Here is a 27,789-nt window from a genome sequence, read left to right on the forward strand (position 1 = left end):
ATACTGACTGAATTTTACAGCATATCCAGGTACTAGTAGCTGTAACTCTTTGCTATCACGGATCAGATAATACAACCAATGTCCTCCCAAAGAAGAATGTGGCATGTTCTGGCCTGGATCCTTAAGTCAAGGTTTGACAAAATGAAGACCTTGCTAAGCCCTCTAGATCTGATAGGGGATGTTGTACTGTTTAGATGGTTCATTTGTTTAATATTCCATAAAGTTAGGGTCAGCCACAAGAGCAACATCTTTCATGGATATATATATATATATATATATATATATATATATATATATATATATATATACACACACACACAAACACATATATATATATATCAAGACTGCAACTTATTTTTAATTATTATATGTTTTATTTACATTTCAAATATTTTCCTCCTTCTCAGTCTCCTACCCATGAACTCCCCCTCCACCTCATTCCCCACCCATTAACCCCTACCTCATCCCTCCTCCCCTTTCCACTAGGAGGATCATCTCACTGCCACATAACCCCTCTAGCATCACCATTTTCTGGGGCATCAAGCACCACCGTACCAAGTACCTGCCCCAACAAATGCCAGATAAGGCAAGGACTGATCAGTTTTTTTCCCACTCAACTATGTACACTCACCAAAGCATCTATGAGTGATGTTTGTGCAACCAATTCCCAACCACAGGCCAAAAAAGCCAATTACGTTTGAGATTAAACACAATATGCAAGGCATTTTCTTTAACACATGATCTCATACACTTTTCATCAATTATATTAAAGAATTATCATTAGCCCCACACCACACTCCAGGAAATGAAGGCTTAAAGAGGCAAAAGGTCACACAGAGTCTGTATTAGAGAATTAAGACATTCAAGTTCAATCTACAGTAGAGGATGCCCACACTGCACTTATTACTTTTTTAGTTTCTTATTCTGATATAATAAATTTCCACAAGCTTAGAGTCATAACGTAGCATGTAGTCATGGTTTTATAGTTCTGGAGGTCAGAAATGTGAAATAGCTTTTAATCAGTTCAAATCAAGATGTCAGAAAGGTTGCATTCCTTTCTGGATGCATGGGAATGGAACTATTACCTGGCCTTTCTAGCTGTAGAGTTGCAGCTTCTAGATCTTCATGCCCTCCTCCAGCATCAAAATACGCAACACAGATTCCTCAAGTCTCCGCATCTTACATTACTTTTCTTGATTCTTATGCTCACTACCTGAATCTGATAAGGATCCTTACTGTGAAACTGCAGTACCTAGATAGTCCAGCACAATCTTCCCATGTCAAGATCTTTAATTTAAGTCTATCATTAATGTCCCCAGTATATCACGGAAGGTTTATAGGTTAACTGATGTAAACGTATTCAGTTCAGTAAGAGGTAGAAAATATTATAGTAGGAGACATAACTAATACACGTTTTCGTAAAATATACTCTGGATTTCACATCAGCAATATAGTGAGTGTATAGGGAAATGTATCAAAACAGTAATATCAGGTTCAGGGACGATGGTTCAAAGGTTAACAGCAATGGTTCTTGCATAAGACTCAGGTTGGTTTCCAGCACAAACAGGGTGTTTACAACCATTTGTAACACTAGTTCCAGACAATTCAACACCTAATCTCCACAGGCATCAGGGTCATATGTGGTGCACACAGACATGCATGTAAGCAAAGCACTTATAATCATAAAATAAACCATTTTTTAAAAAATTAAACGATGAGTTGCAAATCTGTACATATTATTGTATAATAATCATGTCCAACACATTTTCCATTACTGTAGAACGCAGCTTCTCAGAGAATGTTATACAGAAATTAAAAAAAAAAAAAACCTCACATCCTCAAATAGCAAAATTAGAGTCAAGTTATCATTAGAGACAGTTTAAAAACAGAATACGTGTCATTTGGGTTGATGGGATATGAGGATGTATGATCTGCCATTTTTTTATCTTTGGAATACCAAGAAATACACACACACACACACACACACACACACACACACACACACACACACAGGAGATGAGCTGAAATGCAGTTGAGTTTGACTAAACATAATTTTTTCCTCCTTAGCAACCATGTACAGAAAAGGGAAATAAAGCTAGAACTAGTTATCAGCTCAAGTATCAGATCTTCTAGTGCTAGCTATAAAAACACAATGCCACTCCTTTGAAAACAGTGAGTTTGAAGTCTGGCTTCAGTGTCTTCTTAAGAAGAGTGAGTTGACTGGTCGGTCTCTATGTGGCACTTGGCATTACCAGTAATAGCACAGGTAGTATCCCAATAAATGGTGGGCATTCTTAATTCCTTTCCTTTATACTGACCCAAGAAGAAAAGGCAAAGACATCTGGGCTTATTTTGAAGAACTACCAATGGCTGTGCAACTAATCTTTTAGAAACCAACTTGTCCTTCCTTTTGCCTGTGCTGAAGGCTTAGCTGCAGGCTTAAAGGTATGAGGTAGACAATGGAGGGAAAACAAGCAGAGAAAGGGAAAAATGCAGCCATCCATCGGATGCAGAGGAAAAAACACAATGTATTATTTAGGGAGTTCAATGGTGGGCCTCTGTTAGGAGTGGACAAGGGAACCAGAGGTCTTTTGAACTCCTCAGGACTTGTCTGGTTTCTGAGCAAGACCAGATGCCATAGCCCCTATTAGACAGCCGTTTGCCAGCCATTGACAATCCACTGGGAACTTTTCAGGAAACACAGGGCTCTGAATAGGGCAGCAGGTTAATCAACCACAGCCCCTTTCTGGGAAAACATTTCTAAAACTCTGCCTTGGAAGCCATGCAAGCACTCAACTGCAGGAACCGAGGCTCAGAAGGTATATGAGGCAGAACCTGAATCACCTGTAAACAGAATCACTAAGAGCTTTTAGAGGGTAGTTTAAGGGGTGATGGACAGTATTCCAGACTCAGAAAAACTCTACCCCTGTAATTCCATCTAAAATTTCACTTTGATTCTCTTTGAGCATAAACATATATGGTTCTTTGGAGGGCAATATTTATGCAAATTGAAAACATCCATATTCTTTGACCTAGAAATATTACCTTCTGATACCTTACAAACAAAAATAAACACAGCAGAAAGATAAATATATTTATATGGACATAAACACATAGGTTCTCTCTCTCTTTCTCTCTCTCTCTCTCTGTCACACACACACACACACACACATACACACACACACACACACACACATATGCACACCCACATGAACACAATAGTTCACTAAAGCATCCATGACAATAAACAAAAGATTAGGAACTGACTTACGTGCCAATGATAGGAAATATCAATAGGATACAAATTTGATAAAATAAGGTCATTAAACATAATATAGCAAATTCAAATTTTCTGATGTTAAAAGCTTTCCCATCACTTTTAAATAAAAATAAAAGAAGTACCTTTCATCGTAATACACCAATGATCCTGAATATAGATGACTAGTACATTAGGTTTCACATGTAAGTATGGATATAAACTATGAAGAGGATCACATAAAAAATAGCAAAGATGTCTGAAAAGGAAATAGTGATAGAAAGTTCTAACAAAAGACTGTCCTTTTAGAGCACATGGTTGGGTTGTTTTCATACTTTTGAACAATTAAGTTTACTGAGCCTGGTGACAATTGCCTATAGTTTCAAAGGAAATGAAACAATGAAGTGAATTTCCATACATGAGAGCAGGAAGAAATTTGAGATAGACTCATGTCCTTCATATCCCAAGCAGAGGCAGTAGACAAAGAGAAGATCATTCTGTCCATGGTCACACACACAATCAGAAAGTAGGCCAGGGGTCCCAGTGCCCAGCTCTGCTTCCACCTAAGCTCACCTTTGAGTATCATCTCATTAAGGTGAGTATGTGATGAATAGCAGAGAAAGTTATTGCTAGATCCTTTCGTGGGTCAGTGTGCTACAGAAAGTAGGGTCAAGATGCCAGCTCCTTGTCACTAGTTGGCCTGTGATCCCAAGTAGTCATTTTTCTCTTTGAGTGTTTGATATGTATTTTCTTACATATAGTGTAAAGACTGCAGCATTCTCATGCTGATATTTTTTGAGTGTTCAATAGAAATTTTCTTTCATTCTTTATAAGCAGTACTCATTACCTCTCATTTGCAAAATAAATGTCTTTCTTGGGGGGAAGCTGGGAACTAGATTGTACATGTCTCAAAAGTAATAGCTTGTATTTCTGTTGTCCTTAACTCATGGCAGAATTTGAGAAAGTGAAAATATTTTCCAGATTTTAAGCTCATCAAATCCATTGAATTCTTTAGCTTCTTCCTACTTAACAAAAAAAAAAAAAAAACAAAATGCCTTTTGCTGAAAATACATTCATTGTACTAAAGAGTGCTATGAGTTCCTAGTCTGGAGCACCTTGTCTTGAGGGAGGGGATAAAGACAAAGGGAAGTGTGAGACAAGGGAGGGCATGGAGAGAGAGGGGAACCTGGTTTCTACAATAGGCAAGGAGAAGCACTAGAATACTGACTGCAGATGGAAAGAATCATTTCCATGTCTGTGTTCAGGAGGAGCCCCTGACAAAGTGAGGCAATGCTGATTGGCTGGCTCCAGAAACATTTCCCCAAACAGGCTTTAAAAGCCTGAAATTCCACCATTAATCCTTCCAGTTAAGCCTTTGAAGGCCTCTGTTAGCATATAAATGTTTCTCTAGGGAGGAATAATAAAATTTAATTCAAGCGAACAAACATTTACTGACAGTAGGTTCAGAACAGGCACTTGTACGGCGTAGGGTATCAAAAGATGGACAAGATACTTTTTTATCCTTCGGGAGCTTATATCTCATAGGGAGTTGGAGGATGCAAGCCAAATAACATTAAACATTGCTGTGATGACATAGTGGGATGGTAGCTCTTTAGATGTTCCTTTTTCTGCATATCTTATCAAGTGCCGAATTATAGCCTCACCTTGTGTTGAAAACTATGACATCTGTGTCCTTTGCCTGGAATGTCATAGGCAGCCATATGTGTTTTCTAAGCAAACAAAAGGACTGGCATTATTTTGGAAAAACACATTTTTCAAAGATCACTCCAACTGGTTCAGAAAAAGCCAGCGTAAATGCCAGAGAGATGGATAAAGAAGCAACAGAAAAAAGCTTTAAAGAGCAAGAAACAAAAGAGAAGGTGGGCCCTGGAAGAAACTAAGGGACAGTACCTACACTGGAAACTCAGAACACAATAGAGCCTTCTACCCACTCCCCCACCCCCATCTCCACCTCATGAGCTTAAAGTTCAATGTAGAAGTAACACCAAGTTAATAAAAATAAATACATGACTCGGATGAATAGTAAGTCCTTTAGAGGAAAGTGTCATTGCACACTAAGGAAGAATACTGAAGTCTTCTGTGAAGAGTTAATATGTGTTTTGTGAGGTCACCAGCCTAAAGAATGAATATGAACACAAGAGGCAGGGCTGAGGGTTTTACTCAGTAGTGTGAGTACTTAGCATTCATAATGTTCTTGATTTCATCCCATCCATGAAATAATTTCATGAAGTAAGCCAATGAGATACCACCTCATTCAACTGGGATGGCTACAGTCAAAAAGACAGGCAACAATCAGTGTTGAAGAAACTAGAAGTCTCGTGCTCTACTGGTGTGAAGTTAAAGTGGTGCAGTTACTTTGAAAACGAAAAACATTTTGACAGTTCCTCAAAAAGTTAAGCATGAAATTACCATATCACCAAGAAAATCCCCGTATAGATATGTACTGTAGTAAAAGGGAAAGCATATATTTATATAAAACTTGTACATGTGTCTTCACAGACACATCAGTCATAATACCAAAAGGCGCTCGGAAGCAACCAACTCAAGGAACCAACAGAGTCATGAGCAAATAAAACCAGATGAATCCATTCAGTGAAGGAGTCATTCATATTATAAAAAAAGTAGACATGACAAATCACGAATGAACTGGAGACATTTCCAAGTGAAAGAAAGAGACCACAAAAAGAGTAACATTGTTTATGAGTTTATTGAGATAAAATATTCAGGGGCTGGAGGAAAGGCTCAGCTCTTAGGAACACACACTGCTGTTGTAATAGATCTGAGTTCCATTCCTAGTACCCAGGTCAGGTAGCTCATGACTGTCTGTAACTCCAGTTGCAAGGGATCCAACACCCTCTTCTGTACTCTATGGGTACTGCATGTACATGTGCATAGTGTCACCACACACACACACACACACACACACACACACACACACACACACACGCATGTACATAATTTTAAAATAAAATAGTCTAATTAAAGATAAAACAATCCAGAATAGGCAAAATCATGAAGACCCACAAACTAGTGGTTATGGACAGGAAAGGAAAGTGATTATTATTTCTTATGAAGTAATGAACTGTCCCAAAGGTACACAGTAGTTAACACTGCATTTATAATTACACTAAAACCCACTAGATTGTTCACTTTATTTAAAAGAGTGACTTTTATTTTGCATGAAGTATAATCCAGTATTTCTGTAATACCAATGAGGTAAGGAGGAGAGCAATAAAGGTATTGGTCTATTCAGAAGGAATAAAATGTATAAATCATCATGGGAGAGGAAATGGAATTGATGCAGAAAGCTGAGGTCAAGGTCAATGTGGTTAGAGTGTTGGCAACAAAGGAGAGTGGTAGTGCATAAGGGCAGAAATGCCTGGGCAGATCATGCATATCCTTCAGGTTTGGTCTTTGTCTTTACAATAATGTGGTGTGGATAGAGAGTTTTATGTAAGAGAATAACATAATTATCCTCTTTGCCCATGTTGGGCAGCATAAAACAAAAAGAGTCAAGTAGGGCCAATGAGATGGCATGGAGCCAAACAAGAGAAGACAGCAGGTCAAGAGGAAATGGGGCTGGGCTAGATACATGGAGAGAACAGGTGACAACTGAGGCTCGGGAATGAATGACTAGGGGAGGTCTCAGTTCACTAGCCAGTATGAGACTGATCTACAGCATCCTTATTTACAACCCACTCTGGACCAGAAGCAGAACAAGTCATTTTAATGTTCACACAGAAACAATGAGCTTATTTTTTTTCTCCCTATTCCTTCAAGAGAGGCAGGCTGCGAGGTCCTAAACAGCCTCCTAGATATAGACAAGTAGAAAGCAGTAACATAAGGATAAAGTGCAGGTGCCTGGTGCCACCGTTCTCTATGCTACAGCCTTGCACTGTGACTGGAAAGCTAGAGAAAGCAGATGACTTTCTACACTGACTTGACTCCAGTCTCTTAGTAGTAGCTGCCTGGAGCACTGAGTTGAGACAAATTCAGAGCTCAAGCCCAGGCCCAGCAGGAAAAGAGACCATGATTGATCAGTAGTACATGCCACAGGCAAAGAGAAATGGTGGTGGGTGAAGGGCTTGTCCACCATTTCTAGCAGTGACCTCAGAAGAGGAAGAATGAACATCTGGCCAAGAGCATCCCAAACAGCCACCTCTAAACCACTGACTCACACGGCTGTAGGTAAATCTCAGGAACGGGATGCTGAGGCAGAGCTATCAGAAACGACAGTGTCTGCTCCATAAAAAGCCAAGAAGCTTTTTTGTATAAAGGGCCAGAGAGTGAATATGTTAGGCTTTTGGAGACAGACACTCTCTGTCACAACTACCCAAGTCTGCCAAAGTGGTATGAGAGCAGCCATGACAGTCTGTAAACAAACGAGCCTGGCAGTGTGCCAACAGATCTATTTATAAACAGCCAAAGAAGAACACCATAAATTTGTGTGCAGCATGAAATATCCTCCTCTGCATTTTCTTTCCAGCCATTTAAAATGGAAAACTTATTCTTTAAGTGCAAGTTGTAAGAAAAGGCAATGGTCTCCTCTCATCAAACAAGCAACAGGCTGCTGACCTCACCCCCACGTGTTTTCATTTATAAAGAGGTCAATTATGAGGGCTGGAGAAATGGCTCCACAGGTTAACAGCATGGGCTGCTCTTCTAGAGGACCTAGTTTGATTTCCACATCCCATAAGGAAGCCCATAACCATCTGTAACTCCAGTTTCAGGGACTGCTCTCTTCTGGACTACAAGCATACTGGGCATGCACATCGTGTACAGACATCAATGTGGGCAAAACACACATGCGCATAAAATAAAACGTAAATGTTTAAAAAAATAAGATAGTTACAGGTATCAGATTAGGGTCTACCTCTGGGTGGATTAGATCAAATGAAAGGACCCAGAGTATTTTCTAAAGTTATGGACATGCCCTTAGTTACAGATTCACAGACTTGTCAAAACTCTCAGAAATGGATACTTAATGGCTTGCATTTTACTATGCATAACCTGCAAAGTTTAGTTTTGAATGGAAACCACATGGGACCAGGCTATCACCCCCTGGAGGTGGTATTCGAGGATGAGCCTTGAAGAAAGACTAAAGCCTGCAAGGTAGGGAAGAAAGTGTGAGTAGAGGCAAATTCAATCAAGGTTCAAGCATGAACAATAACAACAAAAAACAGGATGAAAACTCTATTTCACAAGAAGCAATGGAAGTATATTCTCATCCACATGCCTTATTCTGCAAAGACTGTAGCTCGGAAATAATTGCTTTGCACAATAATTGGGAGATACAGTCTGGGAGCTGGCAGAAGAGGAGCCCGATACAATTTGGGGAGATTTGTTACGCTCAGCTCTCTTCTATCAATTCCAGAGGCTTGGATATTTCTGACCTGTTGCCTGGCATATTGTGAAAACTGCTTTTATTTACTGCACTTCTATTAAAAAATGAAATCCACGAGCAGGGGCTTACAGGGCAGAAAATCACCGTTTATGTCTCCACTTATCTCTCCTCACCGTCCAACAATTCATCTCCTTGGTGCTACAATCTGGCTTTCGAAGCCAGCTTCAAGGCAGCCTGAAAGGATCCAAAGAAATAAGACTAATAGACAGGTTGAACTAGGCTGGAAGAAAACGTTAGACCTGAGAAGGTGCACAGACAGTATGGCCACAGATGATAGGCTAGGTTGTAATGTAAATGGATGCATGCAAAGTTAGGTTTTATCCACAGTATAAAGATCCGTAAGAATCGGTGGGTATGATAGACTAGGAATTACATGAAGCAGGGGAAGAAACTTTTGATTCAAAGATAAAAGTTCTACCGAGGTGTCTCAGTGTTCTATTGCTATAAAGATACAACAAAGTACCATATTCTATTCCTTGACGTCCATAGTCTTGTGGCCATTTCATACTGCAGAAATGCATTTATTCCAACCTCAGTGTTCCCATAGTCCATCCCCATCTCAACACTATTTAAAAGTCCAAAGTTGAAAGTATCTTTTGAGTTTCTTGCATCCTCTAAACTATATTTAAGTCACTGTAAAAATCAAAATAATAATAAAAAAATCAGTTCACATGTTTCCAATACACGATGGCACAAAATATACTTACCATTCCAAAAGGAAGGAAGGGGAACATCGTGAAGAAAACCTGGAGGAAATCAAGACCAAAAGCCCAGCAGGGCAAACACCCAATTCTACATCTCCATGTTTTCTGTCAAACCATTCCTAAGATCTCCAGCTCCTTTCAGAATTGTTAATGCAACACACTTCTCCATACCTACTCTTAGACTGGTTCCCTCCCTGGTCTGCAGCTTTCTTGTCAAGTATCCTACAACTCCCTCATCTCAAACATCTTGGATGCCCCAATACAATCCAGGCTTCACCACAACACCATCATGAAAAGGTCCTCTCTGGGCCTCCATGCAACGATACTCCTGACACATTCCTGGCCTCAGCAGCTTTCCTTAAGAGTGGAAAGATTGCACAACCACTTTTATTTTGTACTCTAAATATAGAACTAGGTGGCCAAGTTCTGGTGCGTGCTAGAACTGGAACATGGTCTCTTCTTTCCATTACATTTCCCTCAGATTCCTGTTGTTGATGGTTGCCATCATGGCTTAAGCTTTTTTTTTTTTAATTTCTTTTCACAAGTTGAAAGCTTAGCTGGGTGAGATTTTGCCCTCAGGCTACCATTTCCTTTATTTCATTTACCTCTGGGCTGCTCTTTAAACTTTTTATCTCCTTGAGCACTGGACTTGGCTCCAACAAAACCGTTCCTAGTATACCTTTCAAACTCTACACTTTTGTTTTCTTCAGCCCCTTTTACACTGTCACTATAGATTTGCATAAGAACAAGCACTAATAACCACTTGAAGCACTCAATACAAGGCTGTCTTGAAAACTCCTTTGACAATGTCATTAATGTAAAACTTTTCAATTTAACTTTAGACAGATTTTGATAACAATGACAAAACCCAGCCATATTATTTGGCAAAATATCAAAACAATGGTCTTTAGGCCATTTATTAATATTCCCCACTAAACCTTCATGAGCTGGGCTGTCATAATTTTCACTGCTATCAGCAGCACTGACTTCTGTGCTCCTATTTGTATGACTCATTAATCCTCATTTAAAGCCTCCAACTGCTTTTCTAATGCAACGTGCACATTTCACCAACACGTAGCATGGTAGAGGCCTGTCACAGCAATGTCTCAATCACTGGGATTTCTTAGTCATTGTTCTTCTCCTAGGAAGAGACACTATGACCAATAAAACCCTTATGAAAGAATGTGTTTCACTGGGGACTTGCTTGCAGTTCTAAAGATTTACTCCATTATCTTCATGATGAGAAACATGGTGGCATGTAGCCATACTCTGGAACAAGAGCTGATAGCTACATCCTGATCTATAATGAGACAGGGAAAGAAGGATAGAGGTTGAGAGAAAGTGGGGGGGGGGAGAGAGACAAGAGGGAGGGGGGAGACAGACAGAAACAGACAGAGACAGAAGGAGAACCTAGGCATTGGCTTTTGAAATCTTAAAGCCTACTCTTAGTGACACACTTTCTGCAATGAGGCCACATCTACTCCAATAAGGCTATACTTCTTAATTCTCCTAATCCTTCCAAATAATTAGCTTCCCTGGTGACTAAGCATTCAAATATTCAAGCTTATGAGAGTCATTTTATTGAAACTACCACAGAAAGACAATCTTCACCTGAATGGATCCATTGGTTCTTTTTAGCACAACACATCTAAGTTTAACCAGGTTGAGGAATTTCAGCTTAAATATTTGTGATATTGCTAAATAAAGGGCTAGAGAAAGAATATGAGTTCCTTCCTGCCTCTGATCCTTGCTCTTTCCTTTGTGAAAAATGAGCTGGGAAAGACTGAGCAATACTTTCTGACCCTAAGGTTTTTTTTGTTAAAGATGTATTCGTGTGTGTGTGTGTGTGTGTGTGTGTGTGTGTGTGTGTGTGTGTTTGTGTGTGTGTGTGTTTGATTGAATTTCTATGTACCACATGAATTGGATCCCCTTAACTGGAGTTATAAGCTATTGTGAGACATCATGTGGGTTATGAGAAATGAAGCCAGATTCTCTACAAAAGAAATGCTCTTAACTACTGAACTTTCTCTCCATCCCCTCTAAAGTTTTTAACTCAATATCTTGATGATCTTCAAGTAAGTTATTTCTTCTGCATTGAGGAATAAATACAACTGTTTTCTAAAGGTATTCCCAGATTTGCAAAAGCCTATTCCTGTCTGCAAAGAAAATCCAGAATATTTGTTTCATTGTGTTGGTCATATTGCACCTTGGGTTGAATACATATAATTCTTCATGTATTTCTTTAATAATTAGCAAAATGTAGATAATGGTAGGAAAGAGGAAAAGGAAGGATGGGCGAAGAGCTGAAGGGCTGATTAGTGGTAAAATGATAGATATAAAAATGAATTAAATGGACCTGGAAAAATATTAGACAACAGAGGTGTGGGAGCACAACCATCCACAGAGAACTCACTAGGATAAATCTTATGTATATATTCTCAGAATTTCTGAAGCTTTCTGTGGCCCTCACTTCAGAAAATAGACCATAACATTCCTCTTGTAATTTTCTGAACTTGAAGCCAGTACCAGGCGTATTAATTTTTTATCTGTGAAAGGAACATAAAGAATAATATGTAATCCCTTTCACCTATTGAAAAGTATGAGTCAGACTCAGAAAATTATGTAGTGTAAAAAATACTTAATTTTAAGACAGTATTTCCAAAGTATGTAATAATAATAATAATAATAATAATAATAATAATAATAATAATAGAATAAATACATGAAATGAGGGGCATAAAATGTTGATCAGAAAACAAATTGAAAAGATGGGCAGGAATCAGACTTCCTGGAAAGGGAAGTAGGCGGTAGGAGCGGTGATCAATGTTTGATTACGACCAAGGAGAATTATGCTAATTATGAACTACTTGGATTAAGCAAGCATGCATAAAACTCCAGCCCTATGACAGAGTTATGACTGAGGGTAGTTAAATAGAAACTTACACAGAAAGTAATAGTGGAAGAATTGATAGAGACAAAGAAGTGTTAAGTAAAGTCAAAAGACAGAGACATTTGTAGGAAAATCTGGAAACTCCAGGAGTTCTGATTCTTAAACCAAAGAAGATACTGTGGTTGGATACCCTAGGGCCAACAGGAAGAGCACCTCTAGTTCCAGAACACTGGAGGTTGATAAAAGATGAATGGGACAACAGAGGCTGGCCTAGAGTGCTCAGTGCTAGGGTAAAAAGGACACCTGGAGCCCTGCCTTTCTCCTCACTGCCAACTCTAAGTTGCTAAGGTTACATTCTTGACGGCCTAATTAGTTACCTGTCACTCTTTGACAAAGATCAAGAGGGAAGGAAAAAGTAAAAGCAGACATTTCATAATCCTAGACAAGAAGAAAATTATATACCCAGTCACCCATTCATAGACATCCTGCCTACAGTCAAAGATGATGTTGTCTGTAGCAGAACTATATTATGTTACTAGTTCGGAGATTGCTGGGAACCCACAGCTATGCTCAGTTAGCAGGGAGCTTCAGATGGCTTTCATAAGGTGAAGCAGAAGTAAGATCAGTAATTCAGGAGGAAGAGACTGTGCACAACTCAGTTACAAATTCTTTCCAGCAAACATTAGGAATCCCATACTGTGGTGGCCAGTCTAGACACTGTGAGTTAAGACATGCTGATGTATTTCTCCTGGGCTACATTCTAAGACTGTGAACGATGATGTGTTATTTTGGAACTGAATTTATGAGCTTGAATACAGCGAACGAGATCAGAAGTGGGGAGAGCAGGTAGGGGACAAAAGCAGGAAGTAGAAGATTTAGTGAGTAGAAGGAAACTGAAGACTTCAAAGAATGTCCTTCTCTGGCTCTAGAGATGACTAACATCTTTCTCTACATACTACAGTGGGATGCCCTCTCTCAGTTCCTCCACTGCTTTGGGTACCACTAAGTAATGCTAGACCTAGACATTTCATGCTTAGAACATTGTACATACACTGCAGCATCTCCCTTTCTTCTTCCTTTACCATATAACTTGTGTTGGCCTAATCAAATCTCCTTTCTCCCAAGAGGAAGAGGAGTAACACACTGGGCTGTGTACAAGATAGTCTTTTTATAACAAATCTGTTAGTTGCTGAGAAAACCACTTTTGTACTCAATCCTATCTTGACTTAGATGAAATTTGGAGACCCTGGACAGATATAAGGTACTCTGTGTATCTTATATTCTGTAGGCTGTTGTCTTCCTAGTGTTACACATATGGTAAATTGGACAATTTGTCCAATTGAAAGAAATGAGTAACTTATAATCTTATATTTGTGGCTTAATCAGCAATCCATCTCCATCCTTTATCAGAGGACCTAGTATACAGTAGGAGCTCTGTAAATGTTCATTGAGCTGAAGTACTATATAATTTTATGATAATCTGCATTTATTTCTTCATTTCACATTCAACATTCAACACACAAAATATTGTATTTATCTTCAATGAGCTTCTCAATAGTTATTGGAAATAAATATCGAACCAAAATAATTGAAACATCCAAAACGTTGCTGCCAGCAACAGATGCAGGCATATAAAATGGAATGAATGGCTGCTAAACCTGAAGTGTCAAAAGCAGCATCAAAATCATCAGAAGGCATCCAGCATTAAAAAAAAAAAGAAGAAGAAAAAAGAATAAAAAAGTGCAGGCAGGACCTTTCAAGGCCACCTTGTGCAAGGCCCTGAGGCAGACACAGACTTGCAACACTTGAGGCATCAAAAGATTATCAGTAGGGCAGGAGAGATGGTTCAGTGAATAAAGCACTTTCGATACAGGCATAAATACCTGAGCTAGATTCCCCAGAACCCACATAAAAAGGCAGGTGCACTGATGCACATCTGTACTTCCTGTGATGGCTGAGAATCTCTGAGACTCACTGCCCAAACACTGTAGCTGGCTCCAGTATCTCCAGACTCAGAGACCCTTTCACAAAACATACCACTGTCCTACACATACACACACAAGCACACATGCATGCACACACACACATACACACACACAACACACACACACACACACACACACACACACTCCAAAAATTTACCAGAAAAAATGAAAGGCAGAAAATAATAGAAAAATAACAGAAAAAAGGAAGGGGATATCAGACAGAATGTAAATCAGAGAGTCGTTATTCTTTCTAGAGTTGTGTCTGTATCTCCCCGCCCACTCCCTATCCTCCCAAGAAGATGCTGACTCTGGATTGTTAGGCATGGCCTAAGATCATAAACAAGAGAACAAATACAGTATCACTTCTCTGGAGCAGAGCAACTACTCCATCTTCTACACCAGCCCTTGAATTAGATGTTTGTTTTACTGCCAGGGCTAGTGCAGAATGGACAGTGTAGGCCACTGATGTCTCCCTGTACTTCCTGGAGCTCCAAAGCCACTTCAGAAAAGGAAAGGAAAGACTCCCTCCCAGGGAAAGGCCTCTGGCACAGAAGCTCTTTTTTCCAATGCTTTTTACAACATGGTCCCAGACCCTTCCAAAACATTCCCTTTGCTTAAAATAAACAAAGTAAATAGAGTTGAGAGCAGGCAGCTAGCCTAGAATGCTAGAATGTGAGAGGGATTACTCAGTGCACTCAATAGGAAGCACCACAAAAAAAACGAGAAAGCACAGCACCCCACCAGAGTCTATGGCTGCAGGGCAACTGTTTGTAGCCACATATTAATTAACCCTTAATCCTGAATTTTCTGCCCTCTATTTACAGCCTCTTTCTAAATCACATACAGACTAAAAATATAACTGCATCTTTTTCCCTGTATCCTGCAACAGAGCTTAGAGGCCATCCTGCCCTCTGGTCATTGTTCATGTATCTGACATCAGTTACCCCTCATTGGCCATAAAAGAATGTATTGACTGTGTAGAGAAACAAGAATAGATATGATGCTGGAGCTGCAAGTCGAGCCAAATAATAACAAGATAAATTCTTAACTGTATCCTACCATGCTGTTCCAATGGTACATGCCTTCCTCTCTCTCCCAGGTAGGGATTAAAGGAGTCTTTTGCAATTTATCCTGCTTCAGAGAGCACCTGCAAGTCTCCTGCTTACACATCACTCCTTCCTTTGCTCACAATCTAAAAGCAATTTAACTTGCTATATGAAAGAAGAAGCAAAAGAGGCTGGCAATGGGAAAAGAGGGCTTTGGGCTTGTTTGTTTGTTTCCTTTACACTTGCTCACTGACTACAAAGCTGTTTCCAACAGTAGCAGAAAGTCCCTCCCAAGGCACATGAAGGAGATGGGAACACACAAGCCTAATTGCATTATGCTGCAGTTTGACTAAATGATCACTAACTTCATTATGGAACAAAAAATGAAAACTACCGAGACATATTTAACTCATCACTCCCCTTACTTGCTTGCAGACTCTGGTCACAAGCTTAAGGGAATAGGAAACCGAGGGGAATGTTCTTGGGTCCTTATGAAAATGACTTGCATATTCTATGATCCCCTTCAGGAGGTGGGAGTCGGGAAGAGGCACAGCTGTCTTCTCTTTTTTTTTATGAGTTTTTTTTAATTTTATTTTTCTTGGATATTTTATGTATTTACATTTCAAATGTCATCCCTTTTTACCTCCTCTCCCATACGCCCTCCCCCTGCTTTTATGAGGATGCTCCCACTCCTACACACCCACTCCCACCCACCTACTCTCATGTCAACACCCTGGTATTACTCTTCATAGGACCAAGGGCTTTTCCTCCTATTGATGCCAGACAATGCCGTCCTCTTACAACTGAAGCCATGGGTCTCTCCATGTATACTCTTTGGTTGGGAGTTTAGTCCCTGGGAGCTGCAGTGGGGTCTGGTTGGTTGATATTGTTGTTCTTCCTATGGTGTTTAAAACCCCTCAGTTCCTTTAGTATTTTCTCTAACTGCTTCACTGGGGTTTCCGTGTTCAGTCCAGTGGTTGGCTGTAACAATCCTCATCTGTATCAGTAGGGCTCTGGCAGAACCTCTTGGCAGACACCCAAATCTGGGTCCTGTCAATAAGCACTTAGCATTAGCAATAGTGACTGGGTTTGGTGGCTGCATATGGGATGAATCTCCAGGTGGGGCAGTGTCTGGATGACCTTTTCTCCAGTCTCCGCTCCATTCTTTGTCCCTGTATTTTCTCCCATGAGTATTTTGTTCTCTTAGAAGGAATGAAGCATACACGCAGCGTCTTTTCTATCTCCTGCCATCCACCTCTTTCCCTGGGGACTTCCTCTGACTTTCCATGCCACATGAAGGGGAAAGCAGGTTAAACTTAAACGTCCACCCCAGTCATTCACTCTGAGAACATTTGCTGATTGTGAATCACTTCTTGTGAGATGCAGGACGTATAGTGTGTTGGAGAAAACTACCCAGATCGCTGTCCTTACATAGTTAGCTCTCAAGGCTCCCAGCACAACAGTCACAGAACAGTACCTCTGTGTATATTCCTGAGTGACAGTGAAAAAGAGTGAATATGGCTATGGATTAAGATTAGAGAACGAAGGAAGGCTGGGTAAGGAGCCCCAGCAAACAAGAAGGGAGTTCAGGTAGAGATTTACAAAGTCTGGTGGGCACTGACACTCTAACTAGCTGGACTGTTGTATCACTAAAATCACTGGGAACACCACAAGTGAAACGAACAGGACAGTTCTTGGGCCCAGATTTTCTGTTTTCTGATATGACTGGCCCAGACCTCCACATATTTGGGGGATTTCTGTTTGTTCCTGTTTTGTCTCTTTGTTTTGATTGTGTGAGCTGCATTTTATATAATTTAGGAGTTTTAGCCTTATGTAAACTCTGCTGGAAATGCACCATGTTCCCACATTTTATCCTTCCTGGTCTCAACCATTATTTTTTTATCATTTGCATTTTCCATGTTGAATTGGCTACAACCATACTCTCGGGAATGAACTGAAGTTCATAGCTCACAATACAGATTCATCTCTGTGGTACATACACAGCCTCCAGCTTTTAGTGGGTGTATGTCCAACATTCCCATATCATAGAAAAGGTTTCGGGGCTCTGGAAGTCTTCAATGGCTCTGCCAGTGCACTTTCTCAGCCCCTTCCTCCTAAGGCCTGACATGAACTGATCTTTCTCTTGTCTCAATAGCTATACTTTTTCAGAATGTCACAGAGTTGAATTCATAGTGTGTGGCCTTTTCAGATTGGTTTCTTTCAGGTAGTAGTATGCTTTGAAGATTCCTGTATCTCTCTATAACGTCATTACTGAAAATACCCCAGAGTTTGAAGATACTATTTTTTTTAATCCATTCACCTACTAATGGACATCTTGTTTCTATCAAGATTTTAACTATTACAAGTAAGCTGTTATAAATAGGCACATGCAAATTGCTATGCGGATGGAAGTTTTCAACTCATTTGAATAAATACAAAGAACAAAAAATTATTGGATTGTATGGTAAGAGAATATTTTATATGAAACTGCCAAACTGTTTAACCATAATTAATTAATTAGTTAATTAAATTAACTATTACAGGGTAGATCCCAATTATTATAATGTACTGCTGAAGCTGGATATGTGTATGCCTTGATCAAAGGCTATATATTTTGTTACAACCACAATGGAAAGCCACAATAAATATAGCCAGAGGCATAATTAAACAGATAATTAAGACTGCGAGTGTGTATGTGCAACCTATGTGTGTATGTGTGTGTGTACGTGTGTATGTATGTATGTATGTATGTATGTATGTGTTTTCAGATGTACATAGAGGTCCTAAAACAGCCTCAGTTGCTACCCACAGAAGTAATATTTACTTCCGTTGAGATAGTGTCTCTCATTTGCTTAGAGATCAGCAATTAAGCTAAGCTAGCTTGCCAGTAAACCCTAAATCTCATCCCATCTCCAAGAGCACCATGTCAAGCCTTTATACATGGGTTCTGAGAGTCAAACTCAGGTCCTCATGTATATGAGGTAAGTACTTTATTGATTGAGCTATGGTCCCATTTACTGGAGCTCATGTTTATAAAGCCCCTGGCAGCATGTAAGGATAAAACAAGTAAAATCATACAAAAGGGACAAACAATAAAGAATGAGAACTCAGACAGAAGACTACTGGATTACAGATCACTGCAACAGTAATGTGTACCAAGACAGAAGGAACAGTGGGAGAAAATAACAGTAGCTTTGACAGTGTTACATATCAAAATGGAACAAAACAGAGGAGGAAATTCAAGAATTAGAGCAGATGTCCAGAGTCCTGCTCTAGAAAGAACTATAGCAAACATTAGTGGTAACTCCTTTATGCTTTTCCTTCTCCTGCTCCTTCGTTTTTGTTCCTGTTTGCTTGATCAGTGTTGAAAGAATAACCTGTCTAGGTTCATTTCAATTGATATTTAGATTTGATTCAACTAGAGAGTTTGAATCGCGGTACCCCGGAGGAGTGGGCGCCGGGATCTCGCTCAGCGTCCCCCTGGCCTTGTCTCTTCCTAGCTTGTCCGAGCTTCAGCACAGTCCGAGATGGCTGGTGGTAAGGCTAGAAAGGACTCCGGAAAGGCCAAGACAAAGGCGGTTTCCCGCTCCCAGCAAGCGGACTTGCAGTTCCCTGTAGGTCATATTAATCGACACCAGAAATCTAGAACAACAAGTCACGCGTGTGTGGGCGCGACCGCAGCGGTGTACAGCGTAGCCATCTCGGAGTACCTCACCGTAGAGGTACTTGAGTTGGCAGGAAATGCATCAAAAGACTTGAAGGTAAAGCTTATTACCCTTCGTCACTTGCAACTTGCTATCCGCGGTGGTGAATAGTTGTACTCTCTGATCAAGGCTACGATGATCATCTAAGGATGCCTGGATTTCTTATTATCTCAGGACTCTAAATATTCTTAACAGCTGTCCAGTGTTGGTGATTCCAGTGGATTGTATCTCTGTGAAAAACACAATTTTGCCTTTTTGTAATTCTATTTGAGCAAGTTGGAGGCTTAATTAGCCCTCCAACCAACCAAATCTCTGCATTCCAGTCTTAACCATAATTAAGTGTTACTTAACTTAATGGCTTCAAAGAAGCTATTGAATCTGAAGTAGTGGGTTTGGATTGACTTGAATGTTTTTAAAAAACTGTTTGGATTTTAGTTGTGATGCAGAAGTTATAGTAACAAACATTTGGTTTTGTACATACTTTATTTCCACTTTGGTGGATAAGCTCAATAAAGGTCAGATAGTCCCCCCCCCCAAAAAAAAAGGAGTACTAGACCCAGGGCATTGGCCTTTATGGTCAAAATCGGTCTCTTCTATCCAGAGTAAAAGAATATGTGATATATAATATATGAGCTTATCTTAACTCATTCCTATAGTTTTTATCTGTAATCAAAGGTTGGAATTTTATAAGCACTTCATCTCATTCATATTCATTCATACATTCTTTTGCTCTCTTTCTCACACTTGTGTGTGTGTGTGTGTGTGTGTGTGTGTGTGTGTGTGTGTGTGTGTGTGTGCTTGTTGTCTGGAGTTCTTTATGTAGATTAGGCTGACTTCGAAGATCTGCCTGCCTCTGTGTTGGATTAAAGACCCGTTCTACCACCCAGCCGAAGCAATGCTCTCTTAAAAGAGTTTATCAGCCTTGCAACTTTTCTTCTGAAACTCTCAGGCAGATGTTTTCATGCCCTGAGGACAATGTCTTCTAACAATAGTTGGTAATAAATAGTGCAGGAACAGCAGAGGGGGCTAAGAAAGGAACCATCAGAATGACAGGAAAAGATCTTAAATATTTACCAGAAAAGGAACTAAACGCCCAGGTCTTCTTTACCAGCTGCTGCTTTCAAAAATGATTTTATGTCCTAAAGCCAGGTGAGGTTTATGGGTGAATGTCCCAGAGTTCATTCAGTATAACTGGAAATACATTTGACGGTAGAAATAGCCAAGAAGTTAGGAGTGACCTCTCACCAAAAAGGAAGACGTGATACCCCTGTAAGTCCCTGCCACAGCCACTCTCATCTAAGGTTCACCCACCTTCTCTACTGGGAAGGTTGACTGGCTCCAAACAGCATGAACTTATTCAAGCATGCAGCAATGAGCTCTCCTGGTCAAGGGTAAAAGATTGGAGAAGCTTGAATTCTAGATGATAGACAGAGGACTAAATGACATGAGCAAATGTGAAGAAAACAGATGGACAGAAGGACACACAAAGGAAAAGTGGGAGATACAGTAGAGAGAAGAAACAAATTTATTAAGAACTAGGGGAAAGGGAGAAAGGGAATCTAGTGAAAACAGAAGAAGAAATGTAGAAAGTGGGGACGAAGAGGAAGCTGAGAGAGAAGAGAGGTGAGATGACAAGAGCTAAGAGCATGTGCATTCCATCTATGTGACCCCATTCACAGCGAGAGAGGTTACAAGTGCTTGTGCTCCCCCCCCTCTCTCTCTCAGAAATACTCATAAGTCTTCAGTAAAACATTGATGGAAACTCTGTGTGTTCATGTCAGACACCTTCATTTGCACTCCTCTTGCTTCCAGAACTCTTGTTGGTCTTAAGGCCCAGATGCTTCAGCGAGCTGGGTTTCAGGGATGGAGAAGAGTAGAAAGCAAGGAACTACTGAGAAAGAACTCATCAGGGGCCTAGAATTCTTACTGGTGAGTGGGATTAATGGAGTAATATAAGGTATTCCAGGTTAGAAAACATCCTAGACTTTGCAAATGAAATCTTGTGATGTGGTATTATTATTAACAAACCTCGGTATGTTTGAAAATTAATTGTTTTGCATTTAAAACTAGATCTTTTGCTAGTTATGAGTTATGTAGTCATTTGTCCAAAAAAAGGCAGTTCTACCAACATTTATGGACAAGTATTTAGTAAAAGATTTGTTGTCAAGGTAACAAGACCCAAAGCCCAACACTCCATCTAAAGCCTTGAGGACCTCATGAGCGAATGGGGCTACCCAACTGAAGTTTCTGCTCTGTATTTCAGTAGGAAAGCCACTGACCACATCTCGTTATTACCAAGATTTTAATTAATTAAGTAAAATCTAAAACTCATTCTTTTCAGTCACTATAGGTCTATATAGTATTATACTCTGACAGATAGAGGAGTAAATAAAAGATGAGCATCAATATTTCAGCAGAGGAGATGGGATTTGAAACAGATATGAAATAAAGTGTCCTGAATAAGCATGTGCAAAACTTAATTAGGAGAGGAAGGGACCAGTAATGAACATTTTCATCAATAAACTTCCAAAGCTAAAATTTATGTAGGCAAGGACATCCAAATATAGTTGGAAAAAGAGAGCTAATTTCCCCAGAATAGTTAAAAGTCAACCTTGACTGAAATATAGGTAGAAAATTATGAGAAAGAACAGTTATAGATGTGGTCCTTGTAGAGAGCTTGGATGCCAAAATATGGACCCTTAATTCCATAGACAATGTGGAGCCACTGGAGATTCAAAGCAAGGGAGAAACAACCTGTAACTATGACTCTATAGGCACCATCCAGTACACCTTCTTACAGTAGGCACTGGAGCAGTACTGGAAGCGATTAGGAGCACCATGAGGAAGCCAGGAAAACAAAGTAGCTGCTATTAGGATGCACTACGAAGGCCATAAAAGAGTTTTACTTTGCCCCAAATAAGAATGGCTTCTAAAAGCATAACTACCACTATAGAAGCCAGATCCCTGAAGTCATTTCCTGAGCTAATATCCTTGCACAGGAATCATCCAAGAAAGGCAAGCATGTTCACAATCATTTGCCAGCCCATTAACTTACTCTGTAGGCTCCTTTCTCTGGAGACCACCTTCACTGGCTGAGTCTCCTCAGAAGACCCTAGGACAGGGTCCTTGAGAAAAGGGTGAGAGAAGGGAGAGAGAAAGAAAGAGAAAAATGATATGAAGAGGTATTTAAAGAACATATGCTGGAAAAATCAAAACAAATTCTAAGCCATTTTTACTAGAAGAGATTTTATGGAGCGAGACATCCACAAAATGAGTTTTGAATTATACTCTGCACCTCATAAAATAGGAGAACCCTTGGCAGTATACACACACAACACACACACACACACACACACACACACACACACACACACACACACACACAGCCCCTGCATCATTTGCCCACTTCTCCCCAACAGGTAAGGATTTAGCAAAATCTGTTGGATATGAAAGAATCTAGGTTTGCTATTTCATATCTGTAATAAGAAGCAGTCTCATTCCACCATCGTCCAGAAAGGTGGAAGTCTCCTTTCGGCCTTGGCCTCAGTTTACACGGCCAAGAGATTAGCATGGGAGAATCCTGGAATCCCTGGCCGTAATGAATTTGGATCCCGTCTGTTCATCACTGTTCTGTCATTCAAAAGCCAAAGAAAGCATTAAGATGCATCCCTCAAATTCACCCAAATTCAAGATGATAGAGAGCAACTTCTTAGGAATCCAAAGTATGTGGGTTTGAGATTTGGTGGGATGGGTGCTCATGAATCTCAAGATACCAGAGATGATATTTCTGATTCATCGCTGAGGTGTTATTTCCTCTTCTTAGCAGCATAGTTAGAAGGAAACCAGTATCAAGGGGCTAAGATTGCTACATCACATTTCTAAGAATCAAATGATCACATAAAGCTTTCTTCTGTCATTGCCTTCACCAACTGTTGGCTTAGCTTCTGGATTGTCCTTGGCAGGTGCATTCAGCCTGCAGCTGCTTACATTCAGGATAGTTATGAATTAAGCCCAACATAAACTAGAAACCCACTTAAAACATTGCGAGGTTTCTCTTTTGCTATTTTTAACTCAGTTGTGCAATTTCCAGGCATATACTTTATAAATATCACTATCACAAGTTGCAAGGTCAAATTTTGCAGGTACAAGTAGAGCATCCCGAGTTCTTAGAGTTTGAGAGGCCGGAGTAGTGAGGGGCTCCATCTACAGTACTCTAAGAACTCTATCACCAGTTGAGTTACATCACCTTACACACACTCTCCTTGGGGAACCAGTTTGTTTCCCAAATCTATTTATGCTCATTGTGTTTCTTATGACTTTAAATTTTAATGAAATAGAGTCCAGATTAAAAATTTATGAGCATCCAAAGAAAGTAGTTTCTATGAGACTGAGATGATTTTACTGTATTAAAAAAAAAGCCAAAGTTACTTAAATACTGCCAGTGAGTTAGGTCAGGCATGACAACTATAAAGATTTAGAAAGGAATCATAAAATTCTAAAAGAATGACTTGGCAAGCAGCTAAGTCCTCAGTCTCTTTTAGTGAAACTGAGATTGGAGATCATCTTTGGTGCATTATGAGCATGGTTTATGCAAAAAGATGGGCCCAAACTACAATCAGATGACCCAGACTCAAAACAATACCTAATGTCTACATCCCAAACTTGGCAAATACATTCTCGTTTATGTATTCCACGTTAAAATGAAATGTTTAATGTACATCTATTATTTTTTTATGATTCTCTTCTTTAATAGACTTTCTAACTGCCAATCTAAATGGCCTCAGAAACAAGAGTTCAGTCTTAAACCAGACAGGTCTTCTTAAAATAGTCTGTCTTCCCACTCAAGTAAAAAGTTTAAGGAAATAGAAGAAGGGTTTTATCAATCATAAATCAAATGCTCTCTAGGAACTCTTGACAGTCATTCCCTTTCTGTCAGTTTTTTCCCCAAAGTTCAGTTTCTTTTTTTAATTCTCCAGACAGGAGAATCATATTCTTAGAGTACATCCCCCTTGCTCTGTCTGTCTCTTAACCATTTGTACATCTATGTATACTTTGTATGTATACATACACGTACACACATATATACATATCCATACACACACACATACACGTAAACACACACACACACACAAACACACACACACACACACACACACACACACACACACATCCCCAACAGTCTCAAGTGTTAGATAACTTGTTCCCCAGCTGGTTGCACTGTTTTGAGAAATCATGGGACCTTTAAGAAGTGAGACTAGACAGAGGAAGCTATTCATGGAGTCAGACTTCTTATGAGTTAGAGTTCTCTTGTGAATACTATCTGCTTTCTGCTCAATCGTGATGTAAATCAGCTGTATCACAGACTGGTACACTTCAGTCACCATGTCTTCTCTGCTATGGTGAGTGTACCTTCTTAATCATGAACCAAATTAAACATCTCCTCTCTTAATTTCTTCTGTCAGATATTTGTTTATAACAATAAGCTAGCTGATGGCGTATATAAATATACTTTATCCATGTCTCTCTCTATATATGTATGAATATATATATGTATGAATATATATATGAAATGTCTGTACGTGTGTACGTGTGTGTGTGGTTTTGTGTGTGTGTGTGTGTGTGTGTGTGTGTGTGTGTGTGTGTGTACACAATAGGTGAGAATTTACTGAAACATGAAGGAAATATGAAAATGGTTTTTGGTGCCTTGGCATGTTCAGAAAAGTCTTGTAAGGTAGCTAAGTGTAGTGTCATTGAATGAGTTGCTTCTCTTTTATTGTCACATCAAAGATGGTTCTTCAGGCAAATATCTGCTCCAAAGAGATACCAGAAGTCTACTCACTATAATTACCTCTCAGATAGAAGCTTGGAGAAAAACTTACTCGTTCTAGTATTCATGAACTCTGTGAACTCTACAGCAAGCTTGTATTTCTTGTTTTAAATTTTAAAGTTAAGGTTACATATGCAATTAAATGTAAGATTGTCCATGAACATTCTCTAGCCATGCAACCTTTTTATTAAAAACACATTGGAATCCTTAGCTGCCATCTTTCTTATATGCCATATGTAGAGTGGGTATCACCTTTGTGGTTTCAGGGAAGTGATGTGCTTGCAAAGTATATTTCTAAGCTATGGAAACTTTGGCCCAAATGAAATTTGAATCCCGGTGTTAGAGACAGATAAAAGGAGAGAATTTCTTTCACGGAGTCACAGAGCAGAATATGCTCCTCTGATTTTTTATGAAACCTAGTTCAAAAGCTGCTTTCCAACTAAAGAGGAGTCCTTCCCTTTCCGGGAACTGCCTGCAAGAACTTTGCAGAGTGAGCGAACATGCATGAGTCTCCCCTCCTTTGTGGATGCATTAGAGACAGAGATGGTTCTTCAGGCAATTATTTGCTCTAAATGGATGCCAGTAAACTACCCACTGTAGCCACCTCTTGGGAATGGACTTGAAGGAATGGCTCCCTTTTTATAGTATTCCTGTATTACATGAAAGGTACAACATGCTTGTATTTCTGGGGTTAAAATTAAGAATTAAGAGTAGAAATGCGGGGTTGGGGATTTGGCTCAGTGGTAGAGCGCTTGCCTAGGAAGCACAAGGTCCTGGGTTCAGTCCCCAGCCCTGGAAAAAAAAAGAGTAGAAATGCAATAAACACTAGTTACTACAATTACAAATACTAAAGAGAAATGATGTAGAATCATAGTAGCATTTAAATTGGCAAGAAAGAGAAACATATTCGTTTGTACCCTAGTTTATTTTCTATTGCTGTGACTAAAGACCAAGCAAGGCCGTCAGCAACCTGGGGAAGAAAGAGTTCCTTTGGCTTCTAATTCCACGTCACAGTCTGAAACTGAAGAAAGCCATGTTAAGAGCTCAAATCAGGAACCTGGAGACAAGAACTGAAACATAAGCTGTGGAGAAGTGCTACTGTTGGCTTGCTGGCCATGGCTTGCTGAGCTACCTCTCTTGTATAACCCAGGAGCACCTGCCTGGGTATAGTACTACTCAGAGTGGACTGGGCCCTCCCACATTAATCATTAATCAAAAAAAAGTGCCCTGCAGACTTTTGTACAGGCCAGACTGAAGGAAGCAATTGCTAGGTTGATATTTCCTCTTCCTAGATGAGTCTTGCTCCTGTCAAACTCATAACCAGTACCCCTTGAAAATTAGGTTGTCTATACTGAATGAATATACGATGCACTTAAGAGCTGTTTCTTAGGGAAGTGAAAGAAAAACTAAGAATCAGGGACATACTCTATGTAAAGGCAGTAATTATGAGATATGAATGTTTTAAAATAAAACATATTGTGTATACAATATAAGTAGTAGAAGAAATATTGGAAAGTGGACAAATATGAATTTTAGAAGAGCATCCATATCTGGTAATTATTTCTTGCTGCAAAAGATATGAATTTAGGTAGCATTGACTATATTTTCTATAACAGTAATTATGCCCTTTTTAATTTAATAAATTAATTTAGAATTTGATATTTATAGGATGTGCATTGTCTGTTTTACCTCCTAATTACCCTCTATTACTACCATGGAGCTCTCACTGATCTTCCTCTTCCTCCTATCAAGCCCTTCTCCTTTTGCTAAGTCAGCTTAATTGGATTTGGTTTTGTTGAGTTATCCAATTTAATTTTTGTTACTCCCGTGAGCATGAATGGTAGTTATTTACTAGAGCATGGATAACTTAACAGTGAAGAAACGTGGATAACTACACCACTGAAGAAAATGATTCTCTTTCCCTTGGTAACCATTAATTGCCTAGGTTCCTCAAGAAGGGAACCCATTCCCACATCCTTGCTAAATGATGATGGAACTACCCTTGAGGTTGGCCTTATACAAGTAGGCACAATTTCTGTGATTTAATTAGTGTAATGGCTATGCCATATCCAGAACACAGTACCTCACAGCAGTTTTCTGCATCCTCTGGTTCTTACATTATTCCCACCCTATTCTCCACAATGGTTCTAGAACTTACAAGGGATGGTATGGATGTTCCATTTAGGGATGAGTATTCAACAGTCCCTAATTCTTATAAAATTCTATCTTCTATCCATATCATTATTCTGGAGTCCTATCCATATGAGGATTATTTTTCAAAGTAAATGCAGCTAGTACTATTTATTATGTGACCACATGTAATAGACCTGGTCTCTTTTAATGCCTATCTCACCTTTTCATTTGTAATATAGGAATACTGAAAATACTCATGAAAAACAGTTTGGAAGATGAAAACACACAAATGTGATTATCCCAATAGGCTACATTTTCTAGTCTCCAGGGAGCCAGGCACAGGGTTTGTCCTAGCTAATTTTAAGTCAACTTGGCATAGGATATAGTCATTTAAAAAGAGGAAACCCAAATTTAGAAAATGGTTCCAAAAATTGGGTTATAGGGAAGCCTATAGGGAATATTTTAAATTATTGGTTGATGTGGGTGTCCAACCCACTGTGGGTAAGACCACTCCCTGCTGGTTTTCCTGAGTTCTTTAAGAAGGCAGACAGACTGACCAAGCAATGCACAGCAAGAGAGGTAAGAAACTCTTTTCTGTGGCCCCTGAATCAGGCCCAGCCTCTGGGTACTTGAATTATCTATGTAGCTGACTTATTTTTGGTGATGAAGGTATAGCTGAAAAGTAAGCCAAATTAACCATTTCCTTCCCAAGTTGCTTTTGTCACAGTGTTTCATTACAACAGTAGAAACCCTGACAACGACAGGATCTGAATTGATGAATGTCTGAAAAAGTAAGCTTTGGACAAGGAGGTCAAGGTC

The 27,789-nt window shown here is 39.6% G+C and overlaps 1 protein-coding gene and 1 pseudogene across 6 annotated transcripts in view; one reads left to right on the top strand and one right to left on the bottom strand.

The window, feature by feature from the left end:
- The window catches only part of Astn2 (astrotactin 2), a 975,380-nt gene that overhangs the window by 934,150 nt on the left and 13,441 nt on the right, over positions 1-27,789 (bottom strand).
- Positions 18,826-19,121, top strand: H2az2-ps2 (H2A.Z variant histone 2, pseudogene 2; annotated as a pseudogene).

Source organism: Rattus norvegicus, chromosome 5 (genome assembly GCF_021556685.1).
Source record: "Rattus norvegicus strain SHRSP/BbbUtx chromosome 5, alternate assembly SHRSP_T2T, whole genome shotgun sequence".
NCBI lineage: Eukaryota > Metazoa > Chordata > Mammalia > Rodentia > Muridae > Rattus > Rattus norvegicus.